The sequence below is a fragment of the Schistocerca serialis genome, chromosome 1, assembly GCF_023864345.2.
Source record: "Schistocerca serialis cubense isolate TAMUIC-IGC-003099 chromosome 1, iqSchSeri2.2, whole genome shotgun sequence".
In the NCBI taxonomy this organism is placed as follows: domain Eukaryota; kingdom Metazoa; phylum Arthropoda; class Insecta; order Orthoptera; family Acrididae; genus Schistocerca; species Schistocerca serialis.
In genome coordinates, this window is record NC_064638.1 from 769157400 (window position 1) to 769176201 (window position 18802).

Sequence of the window (18802 nt, forward strand, 5' to 3'; positions counted from 1 at the left end):
AAATTAACATCATCATCACTTAGCTAAATGCATTCTTTAATATATTTTTAATAGTTCAAAGTTATCAGCCACAAATTAAAAAAACTCAAATTTTGAACAGTAGTTTTCCAAAGAAAGATTAATTTCTCAGCTTTAATATTTTTCTGCTATTACACTGTATAGTGTAGTTACTGTTTATAGAGTATCAATAGTGAGCAGCTTACACTTAAAAAAATACACTATATTTTTAAAAAATTGATTTTTTTTTAAATTTTTCCATTTTGTGGCCTGCAATTCTTTGTTGGCGGACCAGATAAAAATCTGAAAATTTCACTGTTAATAGACCTTTATGATATCAAACTTCAGTATAAATTTCAGCTTTGAGATTCAATTGGAAGTTATGGAAAAAAAATTACAAACACGAGTAAAAAATAAATTTTTTAACATCTATGATGTCTAGGCTAATGGAATAAAATATATCAGTTACAGTATATAATTTAATCATATCTATGATTACTTACTTTTTTATTGAAAATAAGCCTACTAAGTACACTATATTATTCGCTTGTTATTTGTTTTTAGTACATCGCTCATTGAACATTTGAGAAATTTGTTCACTCACTTTGGGTGTTAGTAAGTTCTCCCAGTCACAGTTGTAAATTCCATGGCAGACAGTTTCCTTAGTACATTTTTAAGTGGCCTCCAAACTCAATTCTTCTCAATTTTTTAAAAGATGTCCTTGGTCCTGGAAGGTGATAAAATACAACATGTACATCTTGGTTTTGATAGTCAATATTATCAACTTCGCCAATCCACCACTGTTCATCGTAAACACAAGCCACTATGTCTGTAATTTGAAGAACCAGTTACACAAGTTTTCCACACTGATAAAGTTCACTATCAGGCGAAGTTGATGTGATCTTACAATTCAGTAAGTTGTGTGAATGGGGTACAAAACAATGAAAAGATCGAGTGCCTTTAATCATCTGACAAGTGTTGTACCTTTCCTTCAAGACACTGACATAGACTTCTTGTATTTCATCACATTGTACAAAAACATAGGTAATTCCTTTGATATGTTTTTAACAGAAGTCAAACACTTCTTGAGGTGTCATGATATGATTGTCATTGGTCTGCAGCAGACTTGCTTTTGTGACAGCTCGCTTTGTTGTATCCCCAACACCGTCACAAGCATTCTTCCCATGGCATGAAGCGAAAAAGTGCAATTCTACATCAAACCCAAAATCTTCTTTATGAAAGGAGATGTTTATAATTTTTTTGTTTTTATATTGACTTGCTGCCCCATCTGAAAAGTAAATCAGTTTTTTTTTATGGAAGGGTGGTGCTGTTTAATGTAGTTTGCCAATTTTAGTTGAAAAATGTGCACTGCTGTAGTGTTGTGTTCAAGGTAGTCTCTTATGACACAAAAGATGTGGCTCATTAGTTTATCTTCATCTTTATAATATAATACAAATGGATGAACTTAGACTTTTTGTTTACCCAGTGGTGCCCTTGTACTTCATCTTGAACAACAAAGGAATAATTTTCCGAAAAGTCAGCAAGAATTAAGCATTCATCGGCTGCCAAGGTCTGCTTTTTGCCTTTCAAAAATTTACTTTTAGCTTTTGGAATAAAATGATGCATTTTCAGATTTTCATGGTTAGCCACCAACACTTCAGAAAACTCTTCTCGTGATTTTATCAGTGTCACCTTTTCAGTTCTGTCTTGTCTCACCCATTGTTTGTATTTTATATTGTCAGGCATGAGTTGTCTTCTTCAGATTCTTCAAACATGTCAAGTAAGGCTTGTTTTTCCCTTGGTCATACAATTGTAAATGTCAATATTGCATACCATAACTTCCAAAAGGTCTTTATAGTCAACTCTAAGATTGGCCTCATCTATCATCAACTTTACATCTGATGATACAAACAAACACAAACATTATGGGTGCCAGATGCCCCTGCAACAATACACCATCTTGGTCTCAACTTGCAAAACTTTGATCTTCCAATTTTAATGTCAGGATTTTCTTCTTTAAATCCAGTGAATAGTTAATTTAAATTACACAATATTAACCTTTTTTGTCTTTGAATTTTAAAACCATTTTCTTTCACAGAAACACAGTCTTTTTTGTCAGACATCAAACAGCTGTTATTGTCATCATCATAATACTTAATAACTTTATTGATTGTGTTTTCATCTACCAAATTAGATGCACTTTTCTTTTGTATTGCTGGTAAAATTCCCCGTTCTTTTACTAATCACCTTGTTAACTTAACAAGACGTTCTGACACAGTAAATTCATCACTAACTTTTGCTCGACTCCGAGAATTCGCCAGTAAACAGATAATCTTAATTTTATCCTCTTTGCTTGAAGTACTGCATTTAGTTTTTAGTTTTTCTATGAAATCATCATATTCGGTTGGTGAAGTTTTAGAACTTCCATCTGTTGTAGTACAAATTTTATTTTGAAATGAAACTTCCAAATTCTTTTTGACTGTAGCTGCCACTTTCTCAGTTTTTGTATTCAAGGCACTTGGTCTTTTATCTTGACTTAGTTTTCTAATTTTACGACCAGGCGATATACCCAGGATTTCACAAGCTGTATCTACTTTTTTAATGGTTGCTGATAAGTCACAAAATTCTGTATCTGAGGTTTCACTATCCTTTCTCTTCTGAATTACAAATATCTTAGAATAACATGTTGGACACAATGATTTTCCTGGTATGAGATTGACAAAAGGGCTTTTATTTTTAGAGTAATGATCAGATGTTATTTCTCGCATACCTTTTGTTATAGGTTTCTCAAAATGGTCCATGCAAGATTTACCAAAAAGGTGATGAAATTTTTTTAAGTATTTCATTTCATGGTACTTGCATGTTGATTTGACCTCTGGACCGACTCGTAAGTAAAACAACTCTTTTTCTTCTTCACTGTAATCTTTGATTAAAGCAATGTGTTTAGGATACACTCCATACACACTTTTATGACATGCTTAATTAATAATAACACCAACAGAACCCTGAGATGCCATTTTTCAACTGCACACTTCAAGAACTTCTAGCTAAATAAGTGTGAGTAGACAATTGTTGGTGTAGGGGGGAAGACAACAATCAGACTTGTATAGACTTGCAGATGCAATTGTTAGCTTGCTGAAACAATTACCACAGCGTTATTTTGTCAAATAATCATTAGTTAGTGTAATGTGGTGTGTTACATTATGCAATTGGTATACTTTATTTGATTAGCCTACCAGATACCACAGATGTTAAAATACGTATTTTTGACTCATATTTGTAATCTTTTATCCATAACTTCCAATTGAATCTCAAAGTTGAAATTTATACCGAAGTTTGATATCATAAAGGTCTATTAACTGTGAAATTTTCAGATTTTTATCTCATTTCCTAACAAAGATATTGCAGGCCACGATGATGATGATGATGATGATGTCCCATACTCCGAGGAGTGTAGGGGACAATGCAGGAGACCTGCACCACTGTACTAGGCAAGGTGGAGGTGGTTTGCCATTGACTTCCTCTGCCTGTAATGGGGATGAATGATTATGATGATGACGATGACGACACAACAACACCCAGTCATCTTGAGGCAGGAAAAATCCCTGACCCCGACGGGAATCGAACCCGGTACCCTGTGCGAGGGAAGTGAGAACGCTGCCACAAGAGCAGGCCACAAAATGGATTTTTTTTTTAAAAAGTTCATTTTTTAAAATAGTGTATTTTTTAAGTGTAAGCTGCTCACCATTGATACTCTATAAAAAGTAACTATGCTATACAGTGTAATAGCAGAAAAAAATATTAAAACTGAGAAATTAATCTTTCTTTGGAAAACTACTGTTCAAAATTTGAGTTTTTTTTATTTGTGGCTGATAACTTTGAACTATTAAAAAATATTAAAGAATCCATTCAGGTAAGTGATAATGATGTTAATTTGTAGCCCAGAGTCTGTCGAACTAAATGCATTTTATCTGTAAGGCTTAGGACAATCCACTACTGAGTAATTGTAAAAGATATAGATGCTTGCAAATACGAAAAAACGCAAGTGGCCTGGAACAAATATGGCCACCACTTCAAAGATTTCTGAGATGGCCAAGCAACCAGTGCTGGACCACTTGGTATGGGTTGTGACCCCATTACCTGATGTATAGTAGGACAGACAAAGGCACATCTCATCACTACAAAGCTGGTGTTTTTTGTGGAAAATATTGAAGACAAGTTTGACAAAGTGGAGTTTCAGTAAAATGTGGTTGGGTTCCATGTTGATCAAAACTGCTTCTGCCGTCCAGTCTGCTGCTCTCCATGCCTGCGATTGTCTTCACGATGTCCCGGTGTCACTCACATGTCATCAGTCTCTGAATGTGGTCCAGCGAGTCATTTTTCATTGGGACCTCATCCTTCAAACTGATGCATAACTCTGGACTAATCTGGAGTGAAGGGACATAGATTTTGTCTGACATGTGAAGAAAGGTTGTTAGGACAATCACAGTCATACTGGTGCTTTTATTCTGGATTCCGAGGAAGATACCCTCACAGAGAAGCTCAAGTTACGTGTTGTCAGCATGACATGAAACTGTGTGACACACCACCCATGATGTGCTTTCGGTGCTTGTGATTTGAGCACATGTCTTCCTGATGTATGGTGGACCCTCTATGTGGTGACTGTGGACACGCCCACTTAGTGAGGGGAGTCCCTGTGTTCTGCCACCCGTGGTTTAAATGGTCATGACTGTCACTTGCCACACTCACCAGATTGCTGGCTTACAAGAAAGGAAAGAAGATACAATAGTATAAGTTCTTAGATTGTCTTATATTAAACACTGAAGCTCGTCAAAACTATGCCCAGCTCCACCTTTTGTCAATAACTTCTACTTTTGCCTCTGTTACGTCCTTTCCCCTCCTCCCTCTTCCTTACCCCAGTCCCATCCCTGTCTCCTCTCCCCCTTCCCTGCAGTTCACACATCCTCCCCTCCAGGTGCCGCACCCCCTCCCCGGCTGGAGAAGTGCCCACTCAACCCTCACTCAGGCATCTCTCAGGTTGTAGGCCTGCTACCATGACTCGGCTGCGGGACACACAGTGTGTATACCCCAAGGTTGCCCGCTCTCTTTTGGTTCCAAATCTTATAGAAGCCTACTCTCCCTCAGCCTGTTCTAACCTTTTAGGTTAGAGAATTCCCTCCCTAGGCCCAACAAGACGCCTCCTGAGACGCGGCAAGGTAGGAGTAGGCAAAATGCAACAGGGAATAACAATATTAATGTGCTAATAGTAAACTGCAGGAGCATCTATAGAAAGGTCCCAGAACTGCTCTCATTAATAAACGGTCACAATGCCCACATAGTACTAGGGACAGAAAGTTGACTGAAACCAGATGTAAACAGTAATGAAATTCTAAACTCAGATTGAAATGTATACTGCAGAGACAGGCTGGACAGTGAAGGGGGAGGTGTGTTTATAGCGATAAGAAGTGCAATAGTATCGAAGGAAATTGACGGAGATCCAAAATATGAAATAATTTGGGTGAATGTCACTGTTAAAGCAGGCTCAGACATGGTAATTGGATGTCTCTATAGGCCCCCTGGCTCAGCAGCTGTTGTGGCTGAGCACCTGAAGGATAATTTGGAAAATATTTTGAGTAGATTTCCCCACTATGTTATAGTTCTGGGTGGAGATTTTAATTTGCCGGATATAGACTGGGAGACTCAAACGTTCATAACGGGTGGCAGGGACAAAGAATCCAGTGAAATTTTTTTGAGTGCTTCATCTGAAAACTACCTTGGGCAGTTAGGCAGAGAACCGACTCGTGGCAATAACATACTAGACCTTCTGGTGACAAACAGACCTGAACTATTTGAAACAGTTAACACAGAACAGGGAATCAGCGATCATAAAGCGGTTACCGCATTGATGATTTCAGCTGTAAATAGAAATATTAAAAAAGGTAGGAAGATTTTTCTGTTTAGCAAAAGTGACAAAAAGCAGATTTCAGAGTACCTGATGGATCAACACAAAAGTTTTGTCTCAAGTACAGGTAGTGTTGAGAATCAGTGGACAAAGTTTGTACAATATGCGTTAGATGAGTATGTGCCAAGCAAGATCGTAAGAGATGGAAAAGAGCCACCATGGTACAACAACCGAGTTAGAAAACTGCTGCGGAAGTAAAGGGAACTTCACAGCAAACATAAACATAGCCAAAGCCTTGCAGACAAACAAAATTTTCGCAAAGCTAAATGTAGTGTGAGGAGGGCTATGCGAGAGGCGTTCAATGAATTCGAGAGTAAAGTTCTATTTACTGACTTGGCAGAAAATCCTAAGAAATTTTGGTCGTATGCCAAAGCAGTAGGTGGATCAAAACAAAATGTCCAGACACTCTGTGACCAAAATGGTACTGAAACAGAAGATGACAGACTAAAGGCCGAAATACTAAATGTCTTTTTCCAAAGCTGTTTCACAGAGGAAGACTGCACTGTAGTTCCTTCTCTAGATTGTCGTACAGTTGACAAAATGGTAGATATTGAAATAGATGACAGAGGGCTAGAGAAACAATTAAAATCGCTCAAAAGAGTAAAGGCCGCTGGACCTGATGGGATACCAGTTCGATTTTACATAGAGTACGCGAAGGAACTTGCCCCCCTTCTTGCAGCAGTGTACCGTAGGTCTCTAGAAGAGCTTAGCATTCCAAAGGATTGGAAAAGAGCACAGGTCATCCCCGTTTTCAAGAAGGGACGTCGAAAAGATGTGCAGAACTATAGACCTATATCTCTAACGTCGATCAGTTGTAGAATTTTGGAACACGTATTACGTTTGAGTATAATGATTTTTCTGGAGACTAGAAATCTACTCTGTAGGAATTGGCATGGGTTTCGAAAAAGACGGTCGTGTGAAACCAAGCTCGCGCTATTCGTCCATGAGACTCAGAGGGCCATAGACACGGGTTCCCAGGTAGATGTCATGTTTCTTGACTTCCACAAGGCGTTTGATACAGTTCCCCACAGTCGTTTAATGAACAAAGTAAGAGCATATGGACTATCAGACCAATTGTGTGATTGGATTGAAGAGTTCCTAGAGAACAGAACGCAGCATGTCATTCTCAATGGAGAGAAGTCTTCCGAAGTAAGAGTGATTTCAGGTGTGCCACAGGGGAGTGTCGTAGGACCATTGCTATTCACATGATACATAAATGACCTTGTGTATGACATCGGAAGTTCACTGAGGCTTTTTGCGGATGATGCTGTGGTATATCGAGAGGTTGTAACAATGAAAAATTGTACTGAAATGCAGGAGGATCTGCAGCGAATTGACGCATGGTGCAGGGAGTGGCAATTGAATCTCAATGTAGACAAGTGTAATGTACTGTGAATACATAGAAAGAAAGATCCCTTATCATTTAGCTACAATATAGCAGCTCAGCAACTGGAAGCAGTTAATTCCATAAATTATCTGGGAATAGGCATTAGGAGTGATTTAAAATGGAATTATCATATAAAGTTGATCGTTGGTAAAGCAGATGCCAGACTGAGATTCATTGGAAGAATCCTAAGGAAATGCAATCCAAAAACAAAGGAAGTAGGATACAGTACGCTTGTTCGCCCACTGCTTGAATACTGCTCAGCAGTGTGGGATCCGTACCAGATAGGGTTGATAGAAGAGAAAGAGAAGCTCCACCAGAGAGCAGCGTGCTTCGTTACAGGATCATTTAGTAATTGCGAAAGTGTTACGGAGATGATAGATAAACTCCAGTGGAAGACTCTGCAGGAGAGACACTCAGTAGCTCGGTACGGGCTTTTGTTGAAGTTTCCGAGAACATACCTTCACTGAGGAGTCAAGCAGTATATTCCTCCCTCCTACGTATATCTCGTGAAGAGACCATGAGGATAAAATCAGAGAGATCAGAGCCCACCCAGAGGCATACCGATAATCCTTCTTTCCAAGAACAATACGAGACTGGAATAGAAGGGAGAACTGATAGAGGTACTCAAAGTACCCTCAGCCACACACTGTCAGGTGGCTTGCAGAGTATGGATGTAGATGTAGATGTAGATGCCCAGCCCTCCTCAACCTATGGAACAGAAGAAGAAGAAACATAACTCCCATGACAAGAAACCCCCCCCCCCCCTCCCTACCACTGCCGCTGCCCCCCCCCCCCCCCCATGCCCTCGGAGGTGCAATTTCCCCCCTCACAACCTGAGTCTGACGTCTTATTTATGGATGTTATCCTGTTGTCATTGGTGACGGATGGTGACCAAAGGCTTGATTAGCTTCAGCCCATTCACCTCCCATTTGGATACCCGCTCAGTGATTATTCAGTGGAACTGTAATGGATACTACTGTCACCTCCCAGAGTTGCAATCTCTTATCGCCTTTTACTTGTTAGCTTATGTCGTCCTTCAGGAATGTCATTTTGCTGATGCTTAGTTGTCGATTCTTCATGGTTTCTGAGCTTTCTATCGGAACCGGGTCAGCCCTTTGATGTCTTCTGGTGGGGTCCGCACAGTGGTCCTTATGTGGTATTGTTATTACATGGGTCCCACTTCATACCAAATTGGAAGCCAGGTTGGCCCTTTGAGGGCTTCTGGTGGGGTCTGCACATTGGTCCTTACGGGTATTATTCTTACATGGGTTAGACTTCGTACCATATTGGGCAGTTACCGTTTGGGTCCACTTGGACTCTGCCATCTTGGTTTGCAATCTCTTATCTTCCTCCTAAAGGGCCACCTACATCTGCTGCCCTAACTGTCATCCTTCAGCATCTCACGCCTCCCTTCCTCCTACTTGGAGATTTTAATGCCCATCACCCTTTGTGGATAGTGCTTCTTAATGTAATCGGGGGTTCCTCATTGACCAATTTCTTGCCGACCATGACCTGTGCCTTCGTAATGATGATTTCCTTACTCATTTTAGTGCTTCATATGGCACTTTCTCTGCCATTGATATTTTGCTCTCTTCCCATTCCCTTCCTTGTTCCTTACACTGGTCACCACTTGATGACCAATGTGATGGTGACCACTTTTAGTTAATTCTCTAGTTCCCTTCTTGTCTTCCGATTACCAGGTACCCTGCTGGGCTTTCCATCATGCTGACTGGCCTCTGTATACCTCTAGGTTGTGTTTCCACCATCTTTGTCAAGTTGTATTGATGAAGTTATCTGTGATCTGCCTGATATGACAATCTGCACTGCTGGCATTTCTGTTTCCCCACTTCACAGCCCCTGTTCACTGTTGGCCAGTTCTGTGGCAGAGCGCAGCAGTATCCACCACTATCCATGATCATTGTTGCACCTTGCAACATCTTAAGTGGCACCCCTCCTCTGCCAGTCATATTATCTTTAAATGTCTTCGCACCAAAGCCTGTTACTTAATCAAACAGAGGAAATGTGTGTGTTGGGAACTCAGTCTCTTCTCTAGGTTCTTCTGTTCCTTCATCACAGGTGTGGGCTACACTCCGCACCTTCCAAGGCAGTCAGCAGCAGTCTTCCATTCTGAGCCCTGCCCTTCCAAGTAGCCTTCGTGCAGATCCATCAGTTCTTGTGGAACACGTCATGATCCATTTTACGATGACATCGGCATCAGCCTCTTATCCAGCTGCCTTCTTCTTCTAGAAACAGCAGGCTGAAGCTTCTCACTTCTGTTTTACCCCATGTCAGTAGGAATCCTTCTGGCCCTCACTTCTTCTGATGATTCACTTCTGGTCTGGACTCCATCCATAACCAGTTGCTTCAGCATCTTAATCTTCGACAACGACAGTATCTCCTCCAGGGGTTTAACTGTATTTGGCTCCAAAGCATCCCCTCTCAATGGAGAGCAGTATTGTGGTTCCTGTCGTTAAGCTGGCAAGGATCTGTCATCCCGTGACAATTACCGGCCCATCAGCCTGACAAATGTCCCTTGTAAGTTACTAGAATGAATGGTGCCTCATGCCCAAATGGCTTCTTGAATCTTGGGACCTTTTATCTCCTTGCCAGTGTGGCTTTCGGGAGAGGCGGTCTCCATTGATCATCTGCTTCAGTTGGAAACTGCAGTTCGGCAGGCCTCTTCTCAGCACCACCATGTTGTTGCAATTTTCTTCAATCTTCATAAGGCCTGCAACACAGTCTGGTGCCATCACATCCTCCTTGCACTCCATGAGTGGAGTTATTGACATCCTCTTCCAAATTTTATTCATCAGTTCCTGTCCCACCGGTCATTCAGGGTCCGGGTCGGCACTGTTCTCAGCTCTCGCTGGACCCAGGAGAATGGCATTCGACAGGGCTTCATGTTGAGTGTCCACCTTTTCCTAATTGCTATTAATGGACTTGTGACCTCTGCTGAACCGTTGGTCACTCCTCCTCTATATGTGGCTGATTCCTGTTCTGAACCATTGATCACCTATGCCCTGTATGTGGATGATTTCTGTTTTGGGCTAGCGGCCACTCGGTGGCTTCTGCTGAATGAGGGCTCCAGGGTGCCATCTGGCCTGCTTCTACACGGTTTTCAATTCTCTTCCCTTAAGTTGAGGACGGTGCTTTTCTGTCACCTTACTACAGTCTCTCTTAACCAGAGCTCTACCCTGATGCCCCACATCTGACCATAGCCTCCCACTTCTGTTTCTTTGGTCTTCTTTTTGACAACAAGCTTACTTGGTTGCCCCACATCCATCAACTGAAGGTTGACTATTTTTGTAAACTCAGTGTTCTTAGCTTCCTTGTCCACACCTCACAAGGGAAAAGCAACAGTGATCCTATCCCAACAGGATTATTCTGAGAAGATGCGGGGCCTACTTGGTGACAGCACATACCGCAAGATTAACACCGATCCTACCAAGAGGGTCGAGAGGAAGACTCTGACGTTTTTCAAGAATTCCGGCGTCCCTGACGAGATTACCAAGAAGCTATGCCCAAGGGCTGCTGTTCCTCCTAGACTTTACGGACTGCAGAAGGTGCACAAAGAATCGATTATGTTACGTCCCATTGTCTGCAATATTGGTGCCCCAACATACCTTCTTGCCAAGCACCTCAAACAACTGCTTAGCCCTTACGTTGGGAGATGTACACATCATATCCGCAACTCCGTGGATTTTATGGGACGCATCAACAAGCTTGCGCTTAAGGAATCTGACATACTGGTGAGCTTTGACGTGGTATATCTATTTACTAAAGTTCCGTTACAAGAATCCTTGGAACTCATCAGCCAGAAATTTGACGAAGAGACCACCAACCTTTTCAGAGATATTCTGACATCAACTTACTTCTTATTTGACAGTGAATACTACGAACAGACAGAAGGAGTAGCCATGGGGAGTCCACTCTCGCCCGTTGTCGCAAATATGTACATGGAACATTTCGAGGAAGAAGCTCTTGAATCAGCACATCTAAAACCCACCTGTTTCTTTAGATCTGTGGGTGGTACCTTCGTTATCTGGCCACATGGAAGAGAGAAACTGGCAGACTTCCTCACGCATCTCAACTCCAGACACGAGAATATTAAGTTCATCATGCAGATTGAAACAGATGGGATGCTCCCTTTCCTAGATGTTTTGATTAGAAGACGAGTTGACAGCACTTTGGGCTACAGTGTGTATAGGAAGAAGACGCACACCGATTTGTACCTACATGCGGATAGCTGCCACCACCCGGCACAAAAGAATGGTGTGCTCATAACTATTGTATACAGAGCTCACACCATCTCCGACAGGAAAAGTATCCAACAAGAATTGGACCATCTGAAGACCGTGTTTCGAAGGAACGGTTACAAGGAAGGGCAAATTCGGAAGGTTCTACATTCCATACCTGCAGCACTGGTGGAAACTGAGGATGAACCTCAGGAGGAGGCAGCCTTGGCTATTATTCCGTTTTGTGGTGCCTTATCCGGAAAAATTGGACGCATTTTACGTAAAGATCAAGTGAAAACCATCTTCCGTCCTCCAAGCAAAACCAAGTGCCTTCTTGGTAGTGTCAAGGACAACCTTAGTCTACGTAATTCAGGGGTTTATTAGATACCTTGCCAATGCGGTAGTGTATACATAGGGCAGACCATTCGTACCATTGAGGACCGATGCCGAGAACATCAATGGCACACTAGACTGCAACAGCCCAGTAAGTCGGCAATCACTGAGCATTGCTTGTCGGAACTCCACAGCACGGATTATGACCAAACCACAGTCCTGACACAGACTTCCAAATACTGGGACTGTGTCATCAAAGCAGCCATAGAGATCAGAGTAAGGGAGTCACAACTAAATCGTGACAGCGGTTACATCCTTAGCAAGGCGTGGGAACCCGCGATCACCCGGATTAAGGAGAAGAAGGATATTTTCTAGAGTGTACCGACTTCGGGGGAGGAGGGAAGAATAACGAGAGCGGTGCCGGCAGACCCTCCTGAACGAGAAGACCTAGGACACAGTGCCCAGATGGCGGGAGAACGGACGCTGCACCTGGACCGCGCGCGGGCCACGGACCGCACTGACTCATAGGAAGTGCCTGAGGCAGGAGTGGGAGGGGGATTGTCCTATATATATACATGGCGCTGGCCCACCGCCGGTCAGTAAATCAGCGCACCTGATGATGGCAACATTGTCAATTACTGAAATATTGTGTCCTATGCACACTCGTACCAGGCTGTTTACCCGAGATTTATTTCGTCAGAAATATTACTGGTGACAGCTAGTTTACCAGTTTGTCTTTAGTCAAGAGACTCCAGTCCAAGAAACTGACATATGTCAGAACAGTATGAAAAAACAAAAGAGAAATTTCAAAAGAATTTGCACTAAATAAAAAAGATAGATACCCAAAATCATCTGTCTTTGGGTTTCAAGAAGATTGTACATTGCTGTCATACTGTCCAAAGAAAAATAGGACAGTGTTGGTGCTGTCAAGCATGCATCTTGATGATGCTGTAGACCATTCAACACAAGAACGAAAGAAACATGAAAAGATTACCTTCTGTAACATGTCAGAAGTAGGAGACAATCTTTCAAATCAGCAACATCAGAAAAAAAATGTGTCATGTAATACAAGAAGTTGGCCCATGTTACTGTTTAACAATATTTTGAACATTTCAGCTTTAAGTACTTTATGCATCTGTAAATATCACTACATGTCTTCAAAACTCGCTGTAAAGAGGATTGATCTTATAGAAAAAAATCAACTGAGAACTATAAAGCCTCAAATAGATCTATGTTCCTTCATTGAAAGACTTCCATGTGAAATTTGAAGACGGGTCAAGTTACTGTTAGGAGCTCACAAAATTGTGAAACAGCCAGAAAGATTAAGTGGATCATGTGGAGGGTGTTGTATGTGGAAGAGCTTGAAATAGAGCAACCCATAGATGTTGTACTGTATGCAACAAGTGGACATGTGTGGATCGTCTGAAATATGTGTAATCTGTTTTCAGGTAATATGTTCCTCATTTCAATTTTGTTTGCACTTTATTGCATGAATTACTGTTTGTATGTGCTTATTCGTTACGCCCTTGCTTTGAAATAAACATTTTCATGTTCTTTTGATAAGTATTTGCATTGTTACACATACCTCAATGTGAACATGGGAAACGAATGTGAATTTGTTATACTGAAATTTAAGGTTATTAAATTCTTGCACAAATGGTTTCAAATGTTAAAATATATTATACTGTAAACTTGTGTTAAATTTATTATAGATTTAATAAAAAAATCCTAAAACCATTTATGTACACCATTCAAAGTATCCAAGTAGGCCACTTATTTCGTTTATGTCAACTGTCATTCGTACGAGTGACCATATTGGGAATTATCGTGCAAGTAATGTTGGACTATTTTTTGAAGGTTTTTGGATAAAATATATATTTCTCTCAATTTAAATTCCAGCTATACTTTATCATTGAGACAGATTTTATTGCATTCTATTACATATTAGCAATGCACAACAAGAGAGGACACTCATTATTGATAAAGTCAGCAAGAATGTACGACTTCAGAATTCAAACTCATAATAATGTTTCATTACAAGCTTTCTACATGTTCATGACATAATAACGTGCGGTGCAGTTTTTGACAACCCAATCAATATCTTGTTCTGGCACTGGCCATTGCCTAAGATGGCATAACAACCTGTGTGACTGTGTCCTCAGAAAAGAAACAGGCTGTATTGCCATGAACTCGTGCACTTACTGTGAAATGGAAATATACAAATACTTACTATATTTTGATATATACATAATAAACTACATTAAAAAACAAACTTATATTTCAGGCAAGAAGACATTTGTGTTATAAGGAATATTCTGTAGTACTTAAATACTGGTTGGTTTTGTCTTAGGTGATTTGTTTTACTGGCACTGTTAGTTGGGTCATAGGGAACAGAGCGAATGAAGTGTGCTGTCTTCCTGTGAGTTAACACAGGCCACTTAGGATATGTGGCATGCCCATGAACTACAAGGTCTACTGTTGTTTGAGACTCAAGCTGGTGTTATTCCACTTTGTCAGATAGTGTATTTTACTTTTGTATCAGCTTATTTTGTGAAACTGCTTACAGTGCTCTATGTGAATGATGAAGATTTGAAAGCTGTGGTGATAAAGTAGTGTTAGGATTTGTAGTTATTCATATTTAAAAGATAAAAGGAAAAATGCAAAGTAAAGTTTAAAAAAATTAGATCTCAAAGAAACTAATCAGAATTTTTAAAATGGGTGAGTGCATCTCCATAAAAAGACAGAAATATGACTCCCACTTGTTTCACAGAGGAACTTTTTATAGAAGCAGACTTGTTCATTGTCAGCAGTAAACAAGTTGAAATTTCAAGACAAAGATGTCCTTAAAATTAGAGCTTTTTCTTATTTATTTCCCATTTTGCTGAAATCTCTATCTAAAATATTGCATAGTCCTCTTGGAAAAGAAAATTGATTCTAGAGAAGATGGTAAACCAGAAGAAACTGCAGTTTTTGCCTCTGTGTCTTCTGCTGAAGAAAACATTCAGAGTCTGTACTACATAATGAACTGAGAACAGAGATTACCAAAATCAATTTACTGCAGAAGCAGTTCCCAGATGCTAAGTTTTAGATGATTGATCCATATCTCCTAGATCATTCTAAATTCAGTAACAAATAGAAAATTGTATTTGGGATGATGTTAAAGAAATGCCAATTGAAATACGATAAGGGATTGTTGTATAACAATAAGTATACTGTATTCTGTGTAGTGTATTCTTAAAAATTAGGTCATTCAAAGGGTCAGACATTGTCTGATGCCTGAATCGTTACACTTCTATCAGTAATTTGGAAAAGGTATCAAGTACTGATACAATATTAATATCCAAGCTGTTGAAACAATTGGAAACTATTTTGTGAATAACAAGGTGAAAACAGACATCTAGATTTGCTGATTTTTGATGAAGTTAAGCTTTAGCGAGAACTGGAAGTTGATGGTTTCGTTAACCCTTGAGCGGGTGTGTCTATGTATGAAGTGTGCCATCCACAAATAACATTGTCATGCACCATTTCATTTTTGTTTTACAATTGTGGGCCTGTACCTATTCCTTCATTATTGATTCAGCTAACACAGTGCTAAGTTGTGATGTCATACATCCAAGTGAGCAGCAGTAACATATAATAAACAAGCTAGGTGAGAAAAAATAATTATGATCTATGCAAGACGGTGACACAGATTCTGAGTTAGTGGCACAATTTTACAATGAGACATTTGTCCATGAGATGAAATAACAATCAAATAAGCAGTTGACTGGAACCTGATGCAACTGCGCTGTTTAATACTTCTACTGCATTCATTAGTGTGGGGTAACACTTGTATGGAGCAACAGAAGATATAATGAAAGTTCATTTTATTATTGTTTGATTAAACAGTGATTTAGCATGTCTAATGTAAGTTTATTTTATCGTTGTTTAGTTAAACTAAGATTAAACTGTGATTTTGCTCATACATTTTTACATTGGTAACATTCTTCACATGTGTACAAAATACAATGCACGACTGCTAGTGTTATAAAAAACAGCATGCTCACTTGAGGATTAATTTAGTAGAATATCTTCATGATGGTTTTAAGATTAAACTACCAAGTCATGTCCTAGTGGTTTATGTTTGTTCTTCTAATGCATGATTGGATTCAACTTATTGCTGTATATTTCAAGTCATAATGCAACTCATGGTTCATCATCTTGTAGATCTTGATTCAAGTAATTATCTAGCTAGAGCAAGCTGGAACAAGAATTATTGTTTACACTCCAGGTTGAAGTCAACCAAATAAAAAAAAATCTGGCAGCGTCTAGGAATTAGTGTGTTCTTTTATATGATTTTCATAATAGCTATACTGCTGATTCATGAGAAGTTTTGTGCTGTCACGAAGTATTAATACTTCGTGCAAGTTGGCTAAATTACAATGAATTAAAGTTCCCCATCACAGTGGAAATTATCCCATTGCTGTCTGAGAGAGATTGCAGTACTTCTTGGAATCATCCACACATATTATAGTATAAGGTCCTCCGAGTGCAGTGCTGGACTGGTGCAAGCTACTGCTACCAGGAGGCCAGTGTGAGTACTTCTTACTTCCTAAATGAATTGTGATGCAGGGTGTATGAGATGTTGAGCTGATAAGAACATATTTTTTGGTATAGAGTTAATGATTAAATTTTGTGAAGGGAAATTCAGGAAAAGGTCACACGGAGAACGTAGCTTGTGCGATATTGGAGCTACATTTGAGCACCAGGTGGCTCTGTAGATCGCAGCTACCTGTGTGAAACCCAGGCAGATTGCTAGTATTCAGTAAGTTGTTCAGTGCCAAGCAGAGAACTTTCCTCATATCCTCAGATTTTTGCTTCAGTAATCATTTCAAAGATTGTTTTAACAACAAAGGAAATTCCTAGGTGGATAATACATAAAATGAAATAAAGGCAACCACTCACTCACAGCAGACTAGTGTGTGATGCCTCGATATGATGTTCAAAAGTGAAATAATTGTGGGTCAGGATGTGGTCGACTAGGAAGATTAGGAAAGAGTTGGTAGGTTTGGTATGAGGAGGGTGTTGGGAAGGGTAGTGTTCTACTGCCGCAAGGCTGTGGATGTGGGGGACATTGTGACATCACTTCCACAGTGACCAACAAAGAGTCTGCTGGTAATTGGTGGGGATCCTCAGCCACATAGTCACTATGATTCATGACCACTGTGATTGGATCTTTGTCTGCGGGAAGGATGATAAGGTCTTGATTTGTTTTCAGATTATGGACCGCTGTGTTCCATAGGAGTATTGTTGAATTCACTGGGGAGGAATTGAGGAAAGGAAGGTGTAGCGCGGTTAGAAGTGAGGAATTCCTTAAAGGTTACAAGGAAATGACTTGGTGGAGGATAACAGTTGGATGGAGGTTAGAACTCTTTTAAACAAAGTCTCCTGTGGGGTTTTTGTTGGCTGTTGTCAGTGGGGGTATGTGGCAAAGAAATGTTTCCACTGTGGAGAAGAGTAAAGGAAAAGTCCAGCATGATTGAACTTAGGTTTTGGTTTGACGGTGAGGCCTTTAGAAAGTACTGAGACTTCTGCAAATGTCTGAATTGCAACAGAAAGGTTGACAACAGTGTTACAGGATGGGCATTTAGGAGTTTTTGTTTCAGGGAAGGTGGAGGATGTTTTTAAAGGATGAGGAAAGCAAACAAAGTCAGCAAGGCATGGTTGGGGAACTGTGAGGGGTTGTGGTGGTGGTGGTGGTGGAGAGGGGGTGTTTGGATTGAGTGGTAGGATCATTGTTGGCTAAAGCTAATCCTATGAGGGCATAGGACAGGAGTAGCTAGGACAACATCCTCAGATGATAATGGCAATGCTGTTCCAACTGTTAACGGGCAAGAGTTTTCATTGCAGAAATAACAATCAGGAAGTTGTGCTCACAGAATACAAGGATTTTGCAAAAGGAATAGAATCTGGCAAGTATAGTTTGAGCTTGGATTGTATGATTATGAAAGAACAGATTGGTGAGCATTGGGGACTGACGTAATTAGAAAAGTTGAAGGTTCTTGCAGTAAGATGGCTGACAGCCCGAGATGCAATTTTAATGGTAAGCCCATCAGGCGGCAAACCTTGCGTCAGGCAAGAATTCAGTAACAGGATGTGTGATTGGAGATTTGCGTGAGGAAACAAGAGGTTTCAGTGTTGACGAGGGTAGAATGAGCAAGGAGTCACGATCGGATGGTCGAAAGACAAAAGGAGTGTCTGAAAAAATTGTTAAAAAAGGTTGAAAATAAGAAGGTGAAAATTAATGGTTGAGATGTTACAATGGATATAAATGGTAGGTACTTCATAGACAGGTATGTTTAATGTTAGAAGGAAATGCAGAAATTTTTTTAAAGAAGTATGAAGTAGTATTTGCATTAATAAACACACTGCACAACACAATATTAAAGGATCACTTTTTGAACTGGTATAATTGCCTCCCATTGGGATGTGGAAGTTTGAAATTTGGCTCAGAAGTGACTACAATCTTCCTCTGTAATGGTGCAAAAGCTTGGCATGCTGCGGCATCACCCTCAGGCTCAGCGATGCTTTAGACAGCAAGATGTTGAGAAGTGCGAAGAAAAGACCAGAGCTCAGAATTTCATGAAAGGTGTAAGGTGATGTAATGATGTCACATTGGCATTATATTTCACCACAATTCTGCCCAAAGTCACTGTGAACATGTCACATGATGAGAAGGCTGTCACCCACTATTAGCCACATTTTATCCCTCTTTCTGACTTCTCTGTGTTGGAGGTCAGAACTGCAAAACCCCATGTTGAAAGTATGGGGGTCTTCTTAAGGGTGGCTGAGGAAAAATTTCAGACACACTGTTGCTCTGAATCAGCACAAAAAGGCCTTAGAGGGGGG

At 40.3% G+C, this 18802-nt stretch overlaps 1 protein-coding gene across 2 annotated transcripts in view; it reads left to right on the forward strand.

The window, feature by feature from the left end:
- The window catches only part of LOC126482826 (protein SDA1 homolog), a 184417-nt gene that overhangs the window by 33313 nt on the left and 132302 nt on the right, over positions 1–18802 (forward strand). The window lies entirely within an intron of this gene.